The sequence below is a fragment of the Pseudorasbora parva genome, chromosome 12 (genome assembly GCF_024679245.1).
Source record: "Pseudorasbora parva isolate DD20220531a chromosome 12, ASM2467924v1, whole genome shotgun sequence".
Lineage (NCBI taxonomy): Eukaryota > Metazoa > Chordata > Actinopteri > Cypriniformes > Gobionidae > Pseudorasbora > Pseudorasbora parva.
In genome coordinates this window covers 42,315,666-42,337,871 of record NC_090183.1, presented here as the reverse complement: position 1 = coordinate 42,337,871, position 22,206 = coordinate 42,315,666, and the positions used below count along the sequence as shown (strand labels likewise).

Sequence of the window (22,206 nt, the reverse complement as noted above, 5' to 3'; positions counted from 1 at the left end):
CTTTAGTATCAGTATGAAGATCCCCTCGTTGCATTAAGCATATCGAACATAGGCTAACTTAATGATTCTTTAATGGATTTAGTCAAATTATTTATGAATGACGGGCAATCTTTTTTTTAATCATATCATTTATTTAAATAAATTATATAGAGTGTGAAATAAACCTGTCACATGTCATGAATATGGTTGATACTGCCACTGTAACTGTGTTACTGTCACAAAGGTGTTTTGGTGTAGGTTCATGTTTCATGTTTTAAGGTTTCATGTTCACTGTCATGTTTTGTCATGCACTTCCTGGTCTTGTCATGTGGTCCTTTGTCATGTGATTCCATGCTCTCATGTGTTTCTGCCTCGTGTTCCTGTGTCTTGTTCTCATTGGTTTATTGTTTATCATTGTTCACAGGTGTCCCTCGTTTTGTCACTTGCCCTTGTGTATTTAAGCCCTCATGTTTGCCATAGTCTTTGTCAGTTGTTGATGCGTGTAACCTGCTGTTGGTGAGTGTTTGTCAAGTCAAGTCTATGTCAAGTCAAGTTTAGTCAAGTCTAGTCTTTTGTTTGTTTTGCCAAGTCTTTGTTTTGATATTGATTTATGTTAAGTGTTCAAATAAAGACTGCATTTGGGTTCAAAACCTCGCCTCTCCAGTGGATCAAATGTTACAGAATAACTGACCTCCAAAATGAACCCAGCAGTTTGCCTGTTGCGTCTCCGCCAGGGCCACCGTTGCCTCGAGGACTATGTGGTGGAGTTTTGTGGACTCTCTCATGCTGTGGATTTTAATGATGTGGCGCTGAAAGACATTTTTAGATTTGGGTTGAATGAACCTCTGCGCTCCCATCTCCCAGGAGGGAAAATCCACTTATCCCTGGAGGGATACATTGACCATGCCCTCCTGGTTAGTGGCTCCTCATTTACGGTGGGGACTGTGGAGGAGGAGCCCCCTAGTCCCACAGAAGTCCATGCTCCAGCCCACGTCCATGCTCCAGCCCACGTCCATGCTCCAGGCCACGTCCATGCTCCAGGCCACGTCCATGCTCCAGGCCACGTCCATGCTCCAGGCCACGTCCATGCTCCAGGCCACGTCCATGCTCCAGGCCACGTCCATGCTCCAGGCCACGTCCATGCTCCAGGCCACGTCCATGCTCCAGGCCACGTCCATGCTCCAGGCCACGTCCATGCTCCAGGCCACGTCCATGCTCCAGGCCACGAGCCCGCTCCGGCTCCAGCCCACGTCCTGGCTCCAGCCCTTGAGCCCGCTCCGGCTCCAGCCCCAGTCCAGGCTCCAGCCCATGAGCCCGCTCCGGCTCCAGCCCCAGTCCAGGCTCCAGCCCATGAGCCCGCTCCGGCTCCAGCTCCAGTCCAGGCTCCAGCCCATGAGCCCGCTCCGGCTCCAGCCCACGTCCTGGCTTCAGCCCTTGAGCCCGCTCCGGCTCCAGCCCACGTCCTGGCTCCAGCCCATGAGCCCGCTCCGGCTCCAGCCCCAGTCCAGGCTCCAGCCCATGAGCCCGCTCCGGCTCCAGCTCCAGTCCAGGCTCCAGCCCATGAGCCCGCTCCGGCTCCAGCCCACGTCCTGGCTCCAGCCCTTGAGCCCGCTCCGGCTCCAGCCCACGTCCTGGCTCCAGCCCATGAGCCCGCTCCGGCTCCAGCCCCAGTCCAGGCTCCAGCCCATGAGCCCGCTCCGGCTCCAGCCCACTTCCTGGCTCCAGCCCACAAGCCCGTAGCTTCCTCCAAGAAAATTTTGGGGGGGGGCAAGGGGCCCCTTGAACTGCCTGAACCGCCATGGCCCCTTGAACTGCCTGAACCGCCATGGCCCCTTGAACTGCCTCTACCGCCATGGCCCCTTGAACTGCCTCTACCGCCATGGCCCCTTGAACTGCCTGAACCGCCATGGCCCCTTGAACTGTCTCTACCGCCATGGCCGTCCACGCCCGAGGGTCCAAGCCTGTCCATGCCCGAGGGTCCAAGCCTGTCCACGCCCGAGGGTCCAAGCCTGTCCACGCCCGAGGGTCCAAGCCTGTCCACGCCCGGGGGTCCAAGCCTGTCCACGCCCGGGGGTCCAAGCCCGTCCACGGCCGGGGGTCCAAGCCCGTCCACGGCCGGGGGTCCAAGCCCGTCCACGGCCGGGGGTCCAAGCCCGTCCACGGCCGGGGGTCCAAGCCCGTCCACGGCCGGGGGTCCAAGCCCGTCCACGGCCGGGGGTCCAAGCCCGTCCACGCCCGGGGGTCCAAGCCCGTCCACGCCCGGGGGTCCAAGCCCGTCCACGCCTCACGGTCCGGGTCCGCCCACGCCTCACGGTCCGGGTCCGCCCACGCCTCACGGTCCGGGTCCGCCCACGCCTCACGGTCCGGGTCCGCCCACGCCTCACGGTCCGGGTCCGCCCACGCCTCACGGTCCGGGTCCGCCCACGCCTCACGGTCCGGGTCCGCCCACGCCTCACGGTCCGGGTCCGCCCACGCTCCCAGGCCCGTCCCAGCTACGCCAGGGTCCTGGTCCGGTGCCTTGGCACGGGCCTGGCCCACCATCCCTCCCCCAAGTCCGCCCCCCAAGACTTTGTTGATTGTTTGGTTTATGTATGGGCGTCAGGGGCCGCCCATAGAGGGGGGGATCTGTCACAAAGGTGTTTTGGTGTAGGTTCATGTTTCATGTTTTAAGGTTTCATGTTCACTGTCATGTTTTGTCATGCACTTCCTGGTCTTGTCATGTGGTCCTTTGTCATGTGATTCCATGCTCTCATGTGTTTCTGCCTCGTGTTCCTGTGTCTTGTTCTCATTGGTTTATTGTTTATCATTGTTCACAGGTGTCCCTCGTTTTGTCACTTGCCCTTGTGTATTTAAGCCCTCATGTTTGCCATAGTCTTTGTCAGTTGTTGATGCGTGTAACCTGCTGTTGGTGAGTGTTTGTCAAGTCAAGTCTATGTCAAGTCAAGTTTAGTCAAGTCTAGTCTTTTGTTTGTTTTGCCAAGTCTTTGTTTTGATATTGATTTATGTTAAGTGTTCAAATAAAGACTGCATTTGGGTTCAAAACCTCGCCTCTCCAGTGGATCAAATGTTACAGTTACTATGGTTACCAAAGTTTATAGTAGTGGATTCATTTATTTTAGAACTCTAATCAAACTGACTGGAAATACCTGTGCATTAAGCAGTTTTACTTCACACCTTTCAGCCAATCAGAAGCGAGTATTTAAACAGACATGATATAAATATCACCTATAGGATTATTAGGAACACCACACTAATACTGTGTTTGACCCCCTTTCGCCTTCAGAACTGCCTTACTTCTACGTGGCATTGATTCAACAAGGTGCTGAAAGCATTCTTTAGAAATGTTGGCCCATATTGATAGGAGAGCATCTTGCAGTTGATGGAGATTTGTGGGATGCACATCCAGGGCACGAAGCTCCCGTTCCACCACATCCCAAAGATGCTCTACTGGGTTGAGATCTGGTGACTGTGGGGCCATTTTAGTAAAGTGAACTCATTGTCATGTTCAAGAAACCAATTTGAAATGATTCAAGCTTTGTGACATGGTGCATTATCCTGCTGGAAGTAGCCATCAGAGGATGGGTACATGGTGGTCATAAAGGGATGGACATGGTCAGAAACAATGCTCAGGTAGGCTGTGGCATTTAAACAATGTCCAATTGGCAATAAGGTCCTAAAGTGTGCCAAGAAAACATCCCCCACACCATTACACCACCAGCACCAGCCTGCACAGTGGTAACAAGGCATGATGGATCCATGTTCTCATTCTGTTTACGCCAAATTCTGACTCTACCATCTGAATGTCTCAACAGAAATCTAGACTCATCAGACAAGGCAACATTTTTCCAGTCTTCAACTGTCCAATTTTGGTGAGCTTGTGCAAATTGTAGCCTCTTTTTCCTATTTGTAGTGGAGATTAGTGGTACCCGGTGAGGTCTTCTGCTGTTGTAGCCCATCGGCCTCAAGGTTGTACGTGTTGTGGCTTCACAAATGCTTTGCGAGTGGTTATTTCAGTCAAAGTTGCATTTTCTTCCACAGGACTGCCGCATACTGGATGTTTTTCCCTTTTCACTCCATTCTTTGTAAACCCTAGAAATAGTTGTGCCTGAAAATCCCAATAACTGGGCAGATTGTGAAATACTCAGACCGGCCCGTCTGGCACCAAAAACCATGCCATGTTCAAAATAGCTTAAATCACCTTTCTTTCCCATTCTGACAGTTCAGGAGATTGAAATGCAAAGAAGCAACTGCAACTGTATATATGTATATATATATATATATATATATATATATATGTGTGTACAGTATATGTATGTATGTGTGGTATACGCACGCACGCACGCACACACACACACAATCAGGCATACCATGACAACTGACAGGTGAAGTGAATAACACTGATTATCTTTTCATCAGCTGTTAGTTGGTGGGATATATTAGGCTGCAAGTGAACATTTTGTCCTTAAAGTTGATGTGTTAGAAGCCGGACAAATGGGCAAGCGTAAGGAATTGAGCGAGTTTGACAAGGGCCAAATTGTGATGGCTAGACGACTGGGTCAGAACATCTCCAAAACTGCAGCTCTTGTGGGCTGTTCCCGGTCTGCAGTGGTCAGTATCTTTTAAAAATGCTTCAAGGAAGGAACAGTGGAGAACCGGCCACAGGGTCATGGGCGGCCAAGGCTCGTTGATGCACGTGCGGCGCAAAGGCTGGCTCGTGTCATGTGGTCCAATCAAATGGACGAGCTATCGTAGCTCAAATTAGTCAAGAAGTTAATGCTGGTCTCGAAATAAACTGTGTATTCTGACACCTTTATCACAATTTGTTGTGTATGGGGCTGCATAGCTGCAGATCAGTCAGGGTGCCCACCATCGAAAGCACCAACAGTGGGCACTTGAGCATCATAACTGGACCACAAAGCAATGAAAGAAGGTGTCCTGGTCTGATCTAAATCACACTTTCTTTTACATCATGTGGTTGAATGGGTACATATGCATTGCTTACCTGGGGAACACATGGCACCAGGATGCACTATGGGAAGAAGGCAAGCCGGCGGAGGCAGTGTGATGCTTTGGGCAATGTTCTGCTGGGAAACCTTGAGTCCTCCATCCATGTGGATGTTACTTTGACATGTACGACCTACCAAAGCAAACTATGTACAGCCTTTCATGGAAACAGTATTCCCTGGTGGCTGTGGCTCTTTCAGCAGGATAATGCTCCTTCCACAAAGCAAAAATGGTTCATGAATGGTTTCAGAAGCACAACAATGCGTTTGAGGTGTTGACTTGGCCTCCAAATTCCCCAGATCTCAATCCAATCGAGGATCTGTGGGATGTGCTGAACAAAAAAGTCAGATAAAGGCCCCACCACAACTTAACGGACTTAAAGGATCTGCTGTTAACATCTTGGTGCCAGATACCACAGCACACCTTCAGGGGTCTAGTGGAGTCCTTGTCTTGATGGAATATATATCTAATGTAATGTAGAATATAGAAGTAATGTCACAATGCAAACAAAAAAAATCCTAAAGAGGCTAAATTTTTGTTAAGCAAAATCTAATTTCTTATTTATTTATTTTGAATTTATGCAGAAACATGACTTGCATGAAGTTTCGTCATATTCGCCTGCACATGGCACAACACATCCAAATTAATGAGCACACACGCTTATTAGGTGTAGTAAGTAAACTGAGCACATTCTCGATTGTAAATACAACAATAGCGTTAAAGCAGTATCTAATTTGCATAATTGGTCTGTGCATTGGTTGTGAAGCATATCTCAAAGCACGCACTGATCCAAGGTTGCTCTGTGAACATAATCCCCTGCACGCAGTTTTCCCTCTGCAGTACGTACAACACACAAACTTATCATATGCAATACTCCTCCGACCTGGGAATCCACCCAGCAGTACCAATTACAATCACTGCCTCTCTCTGGCTCGCCCACGCCTAGCATAGGCCCGAGGGAAACAACTGCAACCATGTCAGTGAACTAGATGAGAGAGGTGTATCCGTTAATGTGCTCTCTCTCCCTCGCTCTCTACCGCTGCCTCTCTGTCCCTAGTCCCTGTTTTCCCTGCAGGTACTGTTGAGAAGTCTCTATTAGCTTTATAGCTGATCTACTCCAAGGTTATAATTCTGTTTACCCCTTGTGGTGTGGAACCACATAATGTTGGACGTTCTTTCTACTCTGCAAGGTTAGACAAGCCAAACAGGGATACGTGGTATGTATTTACCTTGTAAACAAATTTGTCAGGTAAATGCTTGAGTACTCGATAAACAAAAACACTTACTGCCTACATAGGCAAAAGGTGGCAAAAACATGAAATTTGGTATCAATTTCACACTCTGTCTTCTCAGAATTTAAGCATAGTTGAGTAGGGGTGTTGAAATCAATTGTAGCGTTGTGATGCGGAGATGGAATGATTCTGCAACGATGCAGTAATAGATCATAATCAATTATAGCTGACGTTTCTCTGACATCATTCGTCACATACACGCTTGTAGCGCTAGCGTAGAATGGCGGAGGGAGGCAAAACATAAAAGTGAGTGATAAAAAAAATACACCCACTATTTTAACATTTACTGTGTGTGTGTGTGTGTGTGTGTGTGTGTGTGTGTGTGTGTGTGTGTGTGTGTGTGTGTGTGTGTGTGTGTGTGTGTGTGTGTGTGTGCGAGGCTGCATGTGTTTGTGTGCGCGAGTGAGAGAGCATTATTGTTTGTGTGTGTGTGTGCAAGTGTGAGAGCGCTATTGTTTGTGTGTGTGCGAGTGTGAGAGCATTATTGTAACACTATATTTGACAGTTTTATGCACTTTTAGCATTTACTAGTGTTTGTTAGCTGTAAATAATCCTGTCATCTGCTGTTTGCTACATTCAGGAAGTGTACTTTATTGGAGCTGAATAAATAAGGGAGTTCATATATATGTGTGTGTGTGTGTGTGTGTGTGTGTGTGTGCATATACACATGCCCTGCAAGGGTGCATATATATATATATATATATATATATATATATATATATTAGGGCCGGGACTCGATTAAAAAAATTAATCTAATTAATTAGAGGCTTTGTAATTAATTAATCGAAATTAATCGCATTTTAATTGCATATAAATATTTGACCTGAGAACAATAAGAAGTAATTTTTCACATGTATTTTTAGTATACCATTGAATAATGACTGAATACATAAGCTTAATCAACAAAATATAGTTTATTTATTTCAGTCCAGCAGTGCAATGTTTGCCATTAAGTTTAGCAAAAGCGTCTGTGATATTTGAGGCTCAATGTGCTGCGGTGTTACGCTAATTCCTTGTTGTATACCTTGCACACAACCATGCTCTTGACGACGCTTCCATTCTTTCGTTTTTTAAAACAAAATTTCCCATCACTGCCAAGCAAAGCAGTCTCATCAGCTTCTTCGTTCATGTTCACTCATGGTTTGTTGTTGTCGTGACTCCGGAGCGCTAGTTGGTGTTCCAGTATAATCGGTCCGTCGAAACTCATTCATTGAAAAACGTTCCGCGGTGCAAAAATAAGTGTGGTTAATTTTTTTTTTTTTTTTTCACGTAATTAATTAACGCGTTAAAGTCACGTAATTAATTAATCTTAATTAACGCGTTAAAGTCCTGGCCCTAATATATATATACACTGTAAAAAAATATTGTTGGTTTAACTTAAAAAAGTAAGTAACCTGTTTGTCTTTACATTTTGAGTTTATTGAAATAAAAAAATTGAGTTGATACAATTAAGTAAATTTGTTTAATAAATAAAAACTAAAAATATTATTGTATCTGAACCAGATAAAAAATGTGATAAATCATGAAAATAGCACAATTTGGCTGTGTCATCACAAATAAACCACACACAATTACCCAATATGCTTACAAAAATCAAAACATGAAAAATGTTGTGTTCATATTGTCTGCAATGAAATACAAGTCAAAGTAATTTTAGAAATTACTTCTTTTTTATTTTATTTGCACATTCCATACTGTCCCAACTTTTTCTGATTTGGGGTTGTAGAATAAATTATATTTAGCCTACAACAATTTTTTTTATTATTATTAAACCTTTTTAATTATCCGAAGGACAAGGACATGAACATGCTTAATCGAGCCCTGTAATGAATAGTGTTTTTTTTTTTTTAATCCACAAAAATCTATTTTCCCCCCCCCAAAAAGTCAGAAAAATGGGGGGGGGGGGGGTGTATGGGGTCTTATATTTGGTGTATATACGATATATAAATGAATTTCATATAAATGCTGTTCTTGCCAGGGAATCCTGAAAAGCTATATCACAGTTTCTGCAAAAATATGAAGCAGCAGAACTGTTTTCAGTATTGATAATAATAAGAAATTTTTCTTAAGCGCTAAATCATGCTCACTTAAAAATGTTGGGTTAAAAATAACCCAACACGTAACCCAACTGTGGGTTGATATAGCACCTACCCAACGTTGGGTTATTTTAACCCAATGCATTGGGTTAAAAAACAGTTGGGTTAAAAGTAACCCAACAGTTGAGTTAAATTTTTATTTTTATTCATGCCATTATTTTAATAAATAAAATACCCATTGTTTTCAAATACAGATTTTTTATTTGTATAAAACAATAAATGTGCTTTAAAATATATATTGTAAATGTCAAACTAAATATTGGGGAGTAAATATTTATTGTAAATATACATAAATGTGTAAATAGTAAATTCAAAATACACAGCACACATAATACACAAAAATGTACATAAGGTAAACATACATAAAAGGTGTACATACAAAACAAAAATTAAAAATGAACACAACAAATATTAAATTAAAACCCTATACAAATATGGACAGAATACACAAATTCATAATATTAAAGTCTTCCAGAAATAAACAACTTTATTAAAAAAATCTACATTGTACACTGTATGCCTTGATGTGTTGTAAACATATGTAGCAAAACAAATACAAATTATGATAATCAAAGTTTTTAATGAGGCAGCAAAATATATATTCAAGTTTGCATGCTACAAAATCTCCCGAATGGGGCAGAGGTCTTTGGATAGTTCATGTCATAAATAAATAAAAAATCTGAAACATACAGCCAGTGCTTGAAATAAGGTCTTCTGTTCAACTGCCTCCACAGTGAAAATGAAAAAAATCAGCGAGGTCTCTTTGTCCCCAAGCATCGTCATGTGGATCCTGGCTTGTCTCACTGTTCAGCTAATGCACCATGTTATTTCCAACCTTAAAAGAATAAAAAAAAGTTCAGTTTGCTTGCACTGTGACAACATCAGCAGTGTTAAATTACGTCAAAGTTGCAATGAAGCAGTGTTGTACTGAATTAAAGAAATTGTCACTAATTAGTCATTACATCTGCTGTTCATTTTTCACCAATCAACATACTAATCCTCATGCCGTTTCAAACCCGTAAGACTTTGGTTCATCTTCGGAACACAGAAAGGCCTAGAAAGGCAGTAAAGACATGAAAGTAATCCATGTGACTCCAGTAATTCAACCTCAGTTTTATGAAGTGACAAGCGTATATTCTATCCCTTAACCATAATTTACCACTTTATTTACAAAACATTAATCTCAACACGTTCACGAGAGCCCCTAGACGCATGCGTGTTGTGTTGAAAAGAGAGCAAATGTTGTTGTGTTATGTTTTTTTTTTTGTGTTGTTGTTGCAAAAAGCACTCGTGTCGCTTCATAAAACTGAGGTTAGACCACTTGAATCCCATGGATTACTTTAATGCTGTCTGTCCTGGGTCTTAAAGTGGTAGTTGCGTAGGTCGTCAATGGAGGGACAGAAACCTTGCAGATTTCTTTAACATTTGTGTTTCAAAGAACAAGGAAAGTCTTACAACGACACGAGGGTAATTCATGAGATAGTTTACCCAAAAATGAAAATGATTCCATGATTTACTCACCCTCAAGCCAGCCTAGGTGTGTATGACATTCTTCTTTCAGACAAATACAATCTGAGTTATATTAATAAATATCCTGGCTCTTCAAAGCTTTATAATGGAAGCCCATAATTTGAAGCCCAAAAATGCATCCATCCATTATAAAAGTGCTTCACACGGCTCCGGAGATTAATAAGAACCCATTGAAGTGAATTGATGGGATTGTGTAAGAAAAATATCCATATTTAACACGTTATAAAGTAAAATATCTAGCTTCCAATGGACCGCATTAAGTATTCAACTTCTGAAAAAAGCGTAACTGCTGTGAGAATAACGTCGGACGTAGCGTAAAAAAACGTAAATGTCGAGACGATTAAGTTGGACGTAGCGTAACCGTTTTGATTTGCGAGAGGCGTTACAGTTTCTTTGTAAGTTGAATAAGGAAGGCTGTCTGTCGAAAATTTGTTATTTTAGTCTATAAAGTTTTAAATATGGATATTTTTCTACAAAAACCCATCGATTCACCTCAGAAGGCCCTTATTAACCTCACGGAGCCTTATGGATTACTTTCATAATGGATCGATGCACTTTTTTTGGGCTTCAAATTTTGACCATTATAATGCTTGGATTAGTCAGGACATTTATTAATAACTGATTGTGTTCGTCTGAAAGAAGAATGTCATATACACCTAGGATGACTTGAGGGTGAGTACATTATGGGATATTTTTTGGGTAAACTATTGGATAATCTATTAACAAGCAAAATCACTAAAGCAAATAATAAATGGATGCATATGAGCAGTGCACTTTATCAAAGCTAATTTGATAGTGTTGCTTTTACTTACAGGCTGATTGGTGAATGTAATTAAGCTTCTCTTCATTTCAGCATATGTTGGACACACCATGTTGTCCATTTGTGAGGTATGGCGATGATGGCAGGATGGGTTTTAAAGGCAATTTCTCCATGATCATCTTTGAAAGACAAGTTTAAAGAAAAAGAGAAAAAAACAGTTTTCACCTATACCAAATGTGTGGACCTGATTTCATATGCACTTAGACACAACCAAAACAACTTATTGAAATTAAAACATACTGTATGAAAATGAGAAAAGACAGCTGAAAAAATAATAATAAACTGGTTGTTTCCCAAATAACCAGGTTCTGTAGTAGACCCTGCACTGCACATTGGCCTATCTAATGTTATTCAACTTACCAACTTGTTAGTAGAGACTCCAAACCCGGAAATGTGCGTCAGATAAGGAAGACGTCGAACTTGTGTACTATTGGTGATACTCCAGGACTAGAGTCGAGAACCACTGAGATCCAATCCTTCCTCTGCATTAGAACGAAGCAGGGGGAAAAAATTACCAGAAAAGTATACTAGTCTTTAAAAAATAATTGTGTACAACTTGTTTCAATATCGTACTCACCTTTAATTAAATGGCAGAGGTTCAACTGTTCTAGTCTTTGCTTCACAAATGAATCCATTGGTCTAAAACACAGGTATATAACACATTTAGTACAACATATTTAAAATAAAGGCAAAAACTGTCATAGCTTCATAAGAAAACGTACTATGGTTGTATGATTTAGCTACTCCTGTAATACGTTTAATAGTAACATGCATAATATATATTCATATGACAACATTCATTATGAATATGGGCCTACCACATTTCTGCCAAATTATCATAGTTGCAGTTTGTGTTAACTTACTACGGTAAAACTAGGTAATTTGTGGGTTGGAAAACATTCTAACTGTTGTGAACTAACGTTAAAATTGTTAGCACAATATTTCAGTTTTCTGCGTCAATGCTGTTGTGAATATCTGCACTCATTCATCTCACAACAGATATTTAGAGTACGTAGTAAGTTATACTGTTGGATATTCGGCGAATTCAAACGCTTCTCCCTGGATCTCACAGCGCTGCTGTGGTGTCGTGTGACCGGGTCTGAGCTCGCGCTGCACGGGCCGAGCTGATAATGCTCCGCGCGGCTTTAGATAGTGATTTCAGACTAGGCATTAGTTACTTACTTTCTGTATCACCGTATTAAGTTTCTAAATAGGTACACTAGAATAATGTTTTTACTTTATTACTGCTAGCGAGCTAACTGGGACAGCTATGGTTTATTTCCAATCTATCTCATTTTTCCAGAGAGCATTAAAGGGATTTTTTTTTAATAAAATTCAGTTTTCGACTATATTCAACGTTTCAGTACACAATACATAATGTTATAAGAGTTGTATTCATAAAAAAATGGCATGTCTTACCTTTCATTTCATAATCAGGCTGCAGCAGCGTCTTCTGTTGGCAGTAACTGGACGGTTAAAATTTGAACCGTCACTGGGGAAACCGTATTTAACCCAACGGCCGGGTTATTACTTTAACGATGTTAAAATAACCCAACATTTTGCAAAATAACCCAACATATTGACCCAATATGTGTAACCCAACGGTTGGGTACAAAAAATAACCCAACGTTTTTTAGTGTGTGATATTAGAATGATTTCTGAAGGACCGTGTGACACTGACACTGTGTTGTAATGCTGAAAATACAGTTTTGATCACAGGAATAAATTACATTTTAAAAGAAATTAAAATTGAAAATAGTTATTTAACATTTTTGTAATATTTCACAATATAACTGTTATAATGGGTTTTTGATCAAATATGTAGCCTTAGTGAACTTGAGAGACTTCTTTAAAAAACGTATTTTTAAATATATCCAAAATTTTGAACGGTAGCGTAAATATAGTGTAAGAATAGTTTTTTTTGACAACCGGCAATCCTTTAATTGCAGAAATGAGAGTGAGGCTATTAATGGGTTGCAGTGTGTCTGTTTGTTTATACATTTTTCTCATGTCAGTCTTAACCATGGTTGACTGCTTCCTTGAGGGCTGAATAAGACAAGCTGAAAGGTCACCCATAGCTTGTAGATTCAGGTTTTACCGTGGAGCGAAGGGCAAGCAGTTGTTGCAGAAGAGGGGGCAAAGATTATTGCAATATTCCTCCGAACTGCCAACAGGGTTCGAAATAAACCGTAGGTGGCCCTGGAATCAGATAAGGCTGAGCGAATCAAAGCATAAATAAATAAATCTCAGCCTTCACCCTGAGACAGAAACACCAGTGTTATGAGGAAATGATAGATTCTTTCAACGTCAGCCTTTAACCTGCTTTCAAATAGAACCGGATATTTCTGAAAGCTAATGAGGTTGAATTTCACCTGTGCTGACGCATCGATGTGCCATTGGTTGTATTGATCTTGTGTAGCTCGTATTTCTCTTGATGCATGTATAATTATTCCAGATCACATTCTGATTCAGCAAATATCAAGTCAATACGCTATGCATCTGCTCTCTTGTTTGATGCTGATTTGAATGCCGATATCATCCTGCAGCAGCATTAATGAGACATGATATTCATTGAAAGATCATTTGAAAAATTCTCAGCTGTTGCGAGTGAAGAGTTTGCAGACACTTATTGCTCATAATAAGCATGTCATGCAAGCAGGCAATCCATCATGTGTTAAGGAATGAGGTCCTCCACTCTTCTATTATCTTTAGAGCTCGGCCTCGTCGCGCTCCGCTCACGTCTGCTCTGCACTGCTCTTTTAAGGAGAGCTTAGTTACTGTTTTAATCAATATGGCGCGGTTCTACAGTGAGCACAGGCTGAAACAAGCAAGTGACCAATGTATTGCTGTTCAGCTCTTATGGTTCTTTTCAATTTTAGCTTAAAATCAGCATGGACTTTGTGTGTAATTCGAAGCTTGATATTACTAAGAAAACCAGTTTCCCTAATGCTTTGCTCCGCCTCTGAAATGCAACTTTGCTTCTCGGCTGACATCAGATTTTGCGCCAGATTTAATAACGGCTTGCGCTAGCAAGCTTTTTTGGGCTCTTTTGAGCTTAAAAAACTACTGTCAAGACACGCAGGACAAGCCTGACCTTATTTCATATGCTTTTGTAGGAGTTTCTCTTTCAGACGCAGTATTTGTGGGAGGAGAGTATTTAAATGAATCCCGCAAGGTGATTTACAAAGGTTTACGCTCGTCGATTTACTGGTGTTTGCGGCATTATTTACCACCCCGAATGAAGCATGTCTTAGACCAGATGCTAATATCACTAATTTGCTAATTATAATTATAATACATATATAATTAATTAGCAAATTAGCGATAGCAAAATCCCAAGTGATTCTCTTTGACTGACTGTTTTTTTGGGATATTTAAAAGTTAAATTCGCAACTTTGGTTGGAAACATAGTTATTGTTTTAAACTAATGTTGTAGTAGCACAGCCTCTATAAAAAAACAATGTAAATCTAACAATGTTTATAATGCTGCTGTTAATATAAAAAGTTTATGGCAATAAAGCAACTTTTTTAAAGGGTTAGATTAAAGGGTTAGTTTACCCAAAAATTAAAATTCTGTCAATAATTACTTACCCTAATTATGTCATTTGACACCATATGACCTCTGTTCATCTTCAAGATATTTTATATTTAGTCCGACAGCGTATCTAAGTGAATGCACACTATACTGTCCATGTCCAGAAAGGGAATAAAAACATCATCAAAGTAGTCCATGTGAGACATCAGTTGGTTATGAGAATCTCTTGAAGCATCGAAAATACATTTTGGTCCAAAAATAACAAAAACTAGGTTTTATTCAGCATTGTCTTCTCTTCCGTGTTTGTTTTTTTCCACAAACAAAGATTTGAACGGTTATTAATTAGCCTATTGATTCAGAATTCGGATCACCAATGTCACCTGATTTCAACAGTTTGGCAGTTTGACACGCGATCCGAATCATGAATCAATACGCTGATTCACAACCGTTCTAATCTTTGTTTGCAGACTGAAATCAAACAGAAGACAATGCTGAATAAAGTCGTTGTTTTTTCTTATTTTTGGACCAAAATGTATTTTCGATGCGTCAAGAGATTTTTCAGACATGGACTACTTTGATGATGTTTTTATTACCTTTATGGAAAGGGACAGTATACTGTACATACATTCAATGGAGGAACAGAAAGCTCTTGAATTAAATATAAAATATCTTAAACTGAGTTCCGAAGATGAAGAAGGAGGTGTTACGGGTGTCGAATAACATTAGGATAAGTAATTATTGACAGAATTTTCATTTTTGTGTGAAGTAACCCTTTAATCTTTCTTACAACTGTTTACAGTTTACAATTAAATGACCACCATTTAATCTGAGTCTCTTTGCATTCTCTCTATAATAGCTCAGTTCGATTGAGTTTGAATGTGAAACTCTGAAATCATCACCTTGAGTCAGAGCTAACATACCACCTTTTCAGTCTGGCTAAACCATAAGATCGTCATGGCTTAGTGATTTAGTCATGGTGCTCAGTAGAACTTAAGTATAGCATGTTTTGATGCTTACTCATTTTTCAATTACGTCATCAATTTAGAACAATTTAGAGTTATTTTGAATAAGTAAAAGCCTGTATTTCTCCACCATTTCCTAAGCTGCAACTTGGAAGTGTGTAGATCAATTTGGTGAGGTTCCTCATCAAATACATCAATATTTCTGCTGTTTTGTCTGACTGAGTAGAAAAGAAGCGAATGCAAAATCCAGGAGTGAAAATTGCCAACCCTGAAAGAGGCATATTTTATACACAGCAGCTTTTATTTAGGCAAGAGATTTGCATTTGAATGAGCTATAACATTAACCTCAGACAGTGTGCTGCTGAAGTGTCGCACATCTTGATTGCACTTTGTCAAATAAAAACAAATGAATGCACAACAGTGCTCCTCAATAATCTCCCTCTTAATCTTCTCAAAGCTGCCGTCCCTTAAAGGAGACATTTCATCCTTCATTTACAGTTCTGTTGTCTTTAACAATTGTCGAAAACAAGTTTTGTGGCAGCGACTTTGCGATGAACAGAGCATTGTTTCCTCTTGAGATTCTGCCATCGCTGCGGTGCCAACAGCTCATCTGTTATGTTGCAGGCTGGCTGCAGCAGTGTGTGGGGGCCAAGCAGTGATTAAACACTGATCCTGCTCTAAGGGTGTGTGTGTGGAGGGGGAGGAGTAATAGAGCGGCAGCCAGCAGTGATTGATGGTCTGGACTTCAGCTGACAATAACGTGTCAGGGCAAGACAGCACAGAAATTATTTTGTGGAACCATTTTGTGCTTTCCCAAAGAGGCCAGATTGGAAGCGCATCAAAATTGCGATAAAGTGCACTAGTTGCTTGTTTTGAGAAAGTGTCAAATTTGTAACGTTATTGGAAAACTGAATATACAAGAAACAATTGCAGGATGAGACTTTGAAATAGGCTGAATTGTGAAAAGTGGGCATTTCCATACTAATGTGGACTAGAGCTAACTGGCCCTGGTCTTTATGTGACAGGTGGTTAAAGTTAAAGGGGCCTATAATGCCCCTTTTTACAATATTTAAAATAAGTCTCTGATGTCCCCAGAGTGTGTATGTGAAATTTGAGCTCGATACCCCACAGATCATTTGTTATAGCATGTTTAAAATTCCCTTTTTGAGGGTGAGCAAAAGTGTGTGTACCTTTAAATGCAAATGAGCTGCTGCTCCCAGCCCCCTTTCTAGAAGAGGGCGGAGCTTCAAGAGCTCATGTTAGCAGCTCTGATTACATCACGCAGTCACACACTGAAAAGATCAGAAACTGTTCAGCCTTTTATGTTCAAACCGGAGACGGACAATGATGGCGAGACTTAAAGGTCCCATTCTTTGCGTGTTTTCGAAGCTTTGTGTGCAATATAACATGAGTTAATGTTTCGCGTGTAAAAAAACACTGTATTTTTCACACAATTTACTTATCTGTACAGCGCTGTTTCCTCTGTCAAAACGGCCTGATGATTTCCTTGTTCTATGAAGTCCCTCCTTCAGAAATACGTAACGAGTTCTGATTGGGCCAGCGCTTCCAGTGTTGTGATTGGACAGCAGCTTAGCGCACTTTGCCCGGAAAGGTCCCGCCTCTTACCATGACGGGGAGATGCAAGCGCTGAATGTGCGCTCTTCTCCACGTGGGAGAGCAACAAGACCACGCCCCCTATTTTGCGTGTTCTTGTGGGTGGAGGGTTAGTCAACAAATGGTTATAGTGACGTCATTACATCCCTGCACTTCCTGCTGTAGTCCAAACTGGCCGTTCGCTGTAGGCTTTGAAAGGGAACTTCTGTTAAATAAAATATCTCGCTTGGCATTGAACTTTGAGCTTTATAATTTTACAGGTATTATTTATGCTCTAACAGCAACATTAAACACTAACTAAAGTTTGAAAGATGGAATCGCGAAGAACGGGACCTTTAAGAAGAAGTGACTACATGTAGAATGAGACAGGACGTTTCTGACTGGTTAGTTGCTAAAAAATTTTTTAGCTGACATGGAGTTAACCATCTTCAAATCACTCACTTTAAATACTGTAAAAAAAATAAAACATCACTTAAAATTTACGGTAAAAAAATACGCCAGCTGTGGTTGCCAGAACTTTACCGTGAAATATACGGTACCAATATATTAGGTTTTAGAGATTTCAGTTAAATTTACAGTACATAGCCATATTTCATTAACTGAAATAATGTTAAATTACCAACCTATTGAAATACTAATATCTGTTATGTACCTTTGATATTTACTAACACCCACCAATGTACAGTGAGTCATATGATTAATCAAAGCTTTTAGGAGGACCATACTAATATATAGAATGTGCACAGTGTCATTCACACAAACACTAAACACCATCATGGTAACACACATAAAATTAAAAACAATAAACATTAATTTAAGAACAATACATTTAACCTAAAAACCTAATGTACATAACTGATTCCTATATTAAATATTGAAGAACAGGGTAAGTAGGAATCAAGGGGCAACCTTCCGCAATCTCTCTTGAAGCCAATACGGAAGTAATGTAAACTGCAATTCATCGACAGGCTCCAGAAGAGAGCAGAATCTCATTAAGCTCTGTAAGACCTTTTCTGAGTCAAATGTACTTTACATTACATTGTTTACAAAAAAAAATATTGGATGGGATTGTTGTTTCTTAGGATTTAAGAATCTTTTTTTGTGCTTTTTTTTTAACCTAGCCCTCATTTTTAATATTCAAGAATCTCAGAAAATATGTTAATATAGATGTTAAAATATATGTATTTGGTCCTTTTTATATGTATTTTCAATCTTAAATCTGATATTTACATTCTCCAAAATACAAATAAAAATGTGTTTTACATTTACACATTTATTTTCTTGCCCCTTAATCTCTCATCCTTTACTCACACTCATTCCGTACCAAATGTATATTCATTTCATCATTAGATGAACACATACAGATAGGTAGAAAATCCCACTATTCCAAGTCCATTTAATGCAAGTGTCCAGGACCCCAAAGTTGACCCTTCAAAAACCACAAAAAGTTGACAGTCATCCATACAACCCGGTTGATGAAGAAGTGTCTTCTAAATCGAAACTTTGTTTAGTTATAAACCATCATGCCGGCCAGTGGTCAAACTAGTCTAATTTTTAGCTCAGGAGATTGGTTTAAAACAACCTGGCTAAAGAGCGGACTTTTGTTTTACCAAAAAATTACATTGCACAATTACATGTTTCTGAGCTATCTGTGAAGCTAAAGATGAGATGCATGTTATTGACAGAATAAACCAAGATTTTTTGCTATTCTGTGAAGTGACAGCATCTCACAGTCATCTAAAAGCCCAAGGTTTTGAACCGTTACATTTAGGATGGAAATTGCATCAGATCATTTCTCAGAGTAATAGATCATCCCCTGTTTATATAGGCATGAAATTGGTGAGAAAGAAAAGAGTCTCTTACAGTTTCCATTATGATGTTTTGTAGCTGAGCATGGAAAATCTCCATATCCAAAACCTTATTCACCCATCAAAAGACAAACAGCCGCACAAATAAGCCATGAAGTGCCACCATCCCCCCACACCCCCCAAAATTCTTGACTTCTTCCAAGTATCTCACAGGTCTATAAATTTCCTGCCGTTTCCTGTCAGAGTGTCAGAGTTTGGATGAGCCTTGGGAATTGGTGCAATTGGTGGTACTGGTGGCGTTAGCATTAGCGCTAGCTCATTAATCCTCAGCCGCACATTGACATTTGCTGACAGTATTGAAGTCTGTAGAAATGAATGGAGCCCAAGAGACCACTCAATTACCCTGTCTAGGAGCAATTAGCAGCCAACCAATGCTAGTCAATGTCTGCCCTGTGACTGAGAGGCCAGACGGGACCAAAAAACCAAGTATATGCAGAAAAAACACATTCTTGCTAATACAAGTAGACATTGGCTTAGACTAATTCACTGGTGTACTATTTCGTTAATATGACTTGTTTCGTTTGGTATTAGCATTTATTAATTTAAAAAAATAGAAGAAGCAATTGGTTCTTATAGTAAAGTTATTTGTTAGATTAAAATGAGAAAAGATACCCCACGTAAGAACAATGTGGATTTACTTTTAAATTGTAACACACACACACACACACACACACACACACACACACACACACACACACCTAGTGTTTCCATGTTTTATGGGGACTTTCCATAGGCGTAATGGTTTTTATACTGTACAAACCGTATTTTCTATCCCGCTACACTGCCCCTGCCCCTAAACCTACCCATCAGAGGAAGCATTCTGGATTTTTACTGTCTCAAAAAAACTCCTTCTGTATGATTTATAAGATGTTTTCCTCATGGGGACCTAAAAATGTCCCCACAAGGACAAGGATTTCGGATATTGCCATCTTTGTGGGGACATTTTGTGCCCATAAAGTAGGGATTACCAGCCCGCACACACAGACACACATTGTGTTTTCATAGGGACTTTCCATGTGCATGATGATTTTTAAACTGTATATTCTTGGCATTTTTACATTTCTCTGCATTTTTACATTTTCGAAAAACATCACATTTATAAGCTGTTTTCAGATATTGCCATCCTTTTGGGCTAATTCTGTCCCCATAACGGTTTACCAGGGCCACACATATATACGCTTTTGCGCTATGACAACTAAATTATTTTCATTTATGGCAATTTCAAGTTTCCTCCAAGAGTCTAATTTATCGTTTTACTTCAAAATTAAAACAAAGTCCATTAATCTAAAAACGTTGTGTCAACAAATTGCTCATTAACAAATGGACACAAATAAGTTTGATATTCAGCGTAATAAAATGTCACAGATCACTATTATCCAGAGACACAAAATTAGATCAATTAACCTCAAAACTGTTTGGAATGGGTATATCATGAATGAATGAATATTTTTATTTAAGTGTCATTTGTGTCAGCCCACTTATATGACACTATCCAATCATTAGGAAAGATGACCATCAAAATTGTATTATAAACATACAATAAAACAATATAAAATCTTATAAATGTTGATATTCAGATGAGATGACAAAAGTTAGCATAGCCATTCATCCGTTGAGATCAGATTTTGTGTTCTCTATAATAAAGAGAAAAAAGTATGGCCAGGGGGTCTGTCCACTACTGTCACACTGAAAACATAGAGTTAAATTAGCATCTCAGTTAGTTTCTCCCCATGACTGTAGCATACTGTTGACCTGTTCTCTAGAGATTATGACTGTCATACACACAAGGACTTTCTAGTGTTTTAGTTACACCGAGTTGTTAGCTTGTGGGAGTTCTTGTCCTTTCTCAAGTTTCGTAAATCAATTGATTCCTTCTTAATGAACCCTAAAGTGGACTCCACCGCCTCTGGTGTATTGTCGAATTGTTCGTCTTTTTACTGATTGTTTTGAGATAGGAATATAATTTTGACATGCCTTGGAAAATCTATTCGCCACCTCTCGCAGGGCAATCAAAGCTGTTTTTATGACTTCACAGCGGTAGTTCACTATCTCTCTCAGAGTATATCTGAGTGTCCAAATGTATCGACTGAATCAATACATTTCATTATTATAAGATGTTCCTTGTTCCAATCCATGAACAAACTGTATATTTATTTGTATATGTATTCCCTTCTCTTCCTTCCCCCTCATGTATTGTTTCAGAGTACCACTTTGTTTTGCCAAAGCTTAATCATTGTCTAAACCCCATTCCTTCCTATCCAATAAGAATGGACCAGAATCAGCAATTATTTTGACCGAAAGTTAAACCTAAAGAGAGTCAAGTAAAACAAGAGACTCGCCAACAATGGGTTACACAAACAAAGATAGATAAAAGACAATGGTAAAATTAGGGCTATTTATATACAATGACTATTGAATTATGATGAATTATGATGACTATTGAATGACTACTGATGAATTACTGACAAGAAACACCTGCAAACAATCAAAAAATGAGTAATATATGACTAAATCCACACATGAAAACATAACAGATGAGATTAGGGAAGCACATGACATGATCACATGAGGACAAGAGAAATACAATAGGCTTGTTCGGTTTCATGCAGCGGTGCGATCATTAGAAAATATTCTTGAGGAAAAAAGTGGGCAAAATCCTATGCAATATGCAATATTGAGGTTTTTTAAAGGAAACATGAACTGATTTAATTCCGAAAACCAGCGAGTAATATCCAAATCTTTGTATTTAGGGTATTTTTTGTGTTTCTTCGCCTCTTCATGACAGATCGCTTCCTGTACTCCTCAGTTGTAAGTCTCTTTGGATTAGAGCATCTGCTAAATGCATGAATGTAAATGTTTTAAATAAATAAATATTTATTTAAATGCATATCTGCGTGTGTATTCAGCTCAAAAGGTTTTGGGTTTTTCCTCTCTTCTGCTCACCAAGGCTATATTTATTTGATCATAATACAGTAAAAACTCTTTTGAAATATTATTACAAAAATAATGTTTTAAATATTATTAAAACATCTATTTTCTATTTTAATATATTTTAAAATTAAATAATTTCACCCAAGCAGATGAGTCTTTTTTTCAAGAATCGGTTTGACACATCTTTTTCATCAGAACTTGACCCAAGACTTACTTTTATATTTGTATTATTGTCTATAACTTTTTGTCTATAACTTTTTATTATTATCTATTATATTTATATTATTATATCTTGTTGCCCCATTGCTTCGTTCTCCTCATTTGTAAGTCGATTTGGATAAAATTTCAAACGTCAAGTGTCACATGATCCTTCAGAAATCATACCGATGTGCTGATTTGAAACATTTCTTAATATTGCCAGTTTTGAAAATAGTTGTGCATATCGTTTGTATATGTTTTTTAGGATTCTTTGATGAATAGAAATTTTAAAAGAACAGCAAAAATATTTTTTTGTAAAAATCTTAGTCATTTTTGATCAATTTGAAATTAGTTTCCATTGTAATTGACAGAACACT

General features: G+C 39.6%; 1 long non-coding RNA gene across 1 annotated transcript; it reads right to left on the bottom strand.

The window, feature by feature from the left end:
* Positions 1 to 8,817: 8,817 nt before the first annotated feature.
* On the bottom strand, positions 8,818 to 12,124 carry LOC137094582 (uncharacterized). Its single transcript, XR_010908677.1, has 4 exons — positions 11,299 to 12,124; positions 11,082 to 11,203; positions 10,714 to 10,840; positions 8,818 to 9,206 (listed from the first exon to the last, which is right to left on the bottom strand). It is a non-coding gene; the product is annotated as an uncharacterized lncRNA (long non-coding RNA).
* Between the last annotated feature and the right edge of the window lie 10,082 nt (positions 12,125 to 22,206).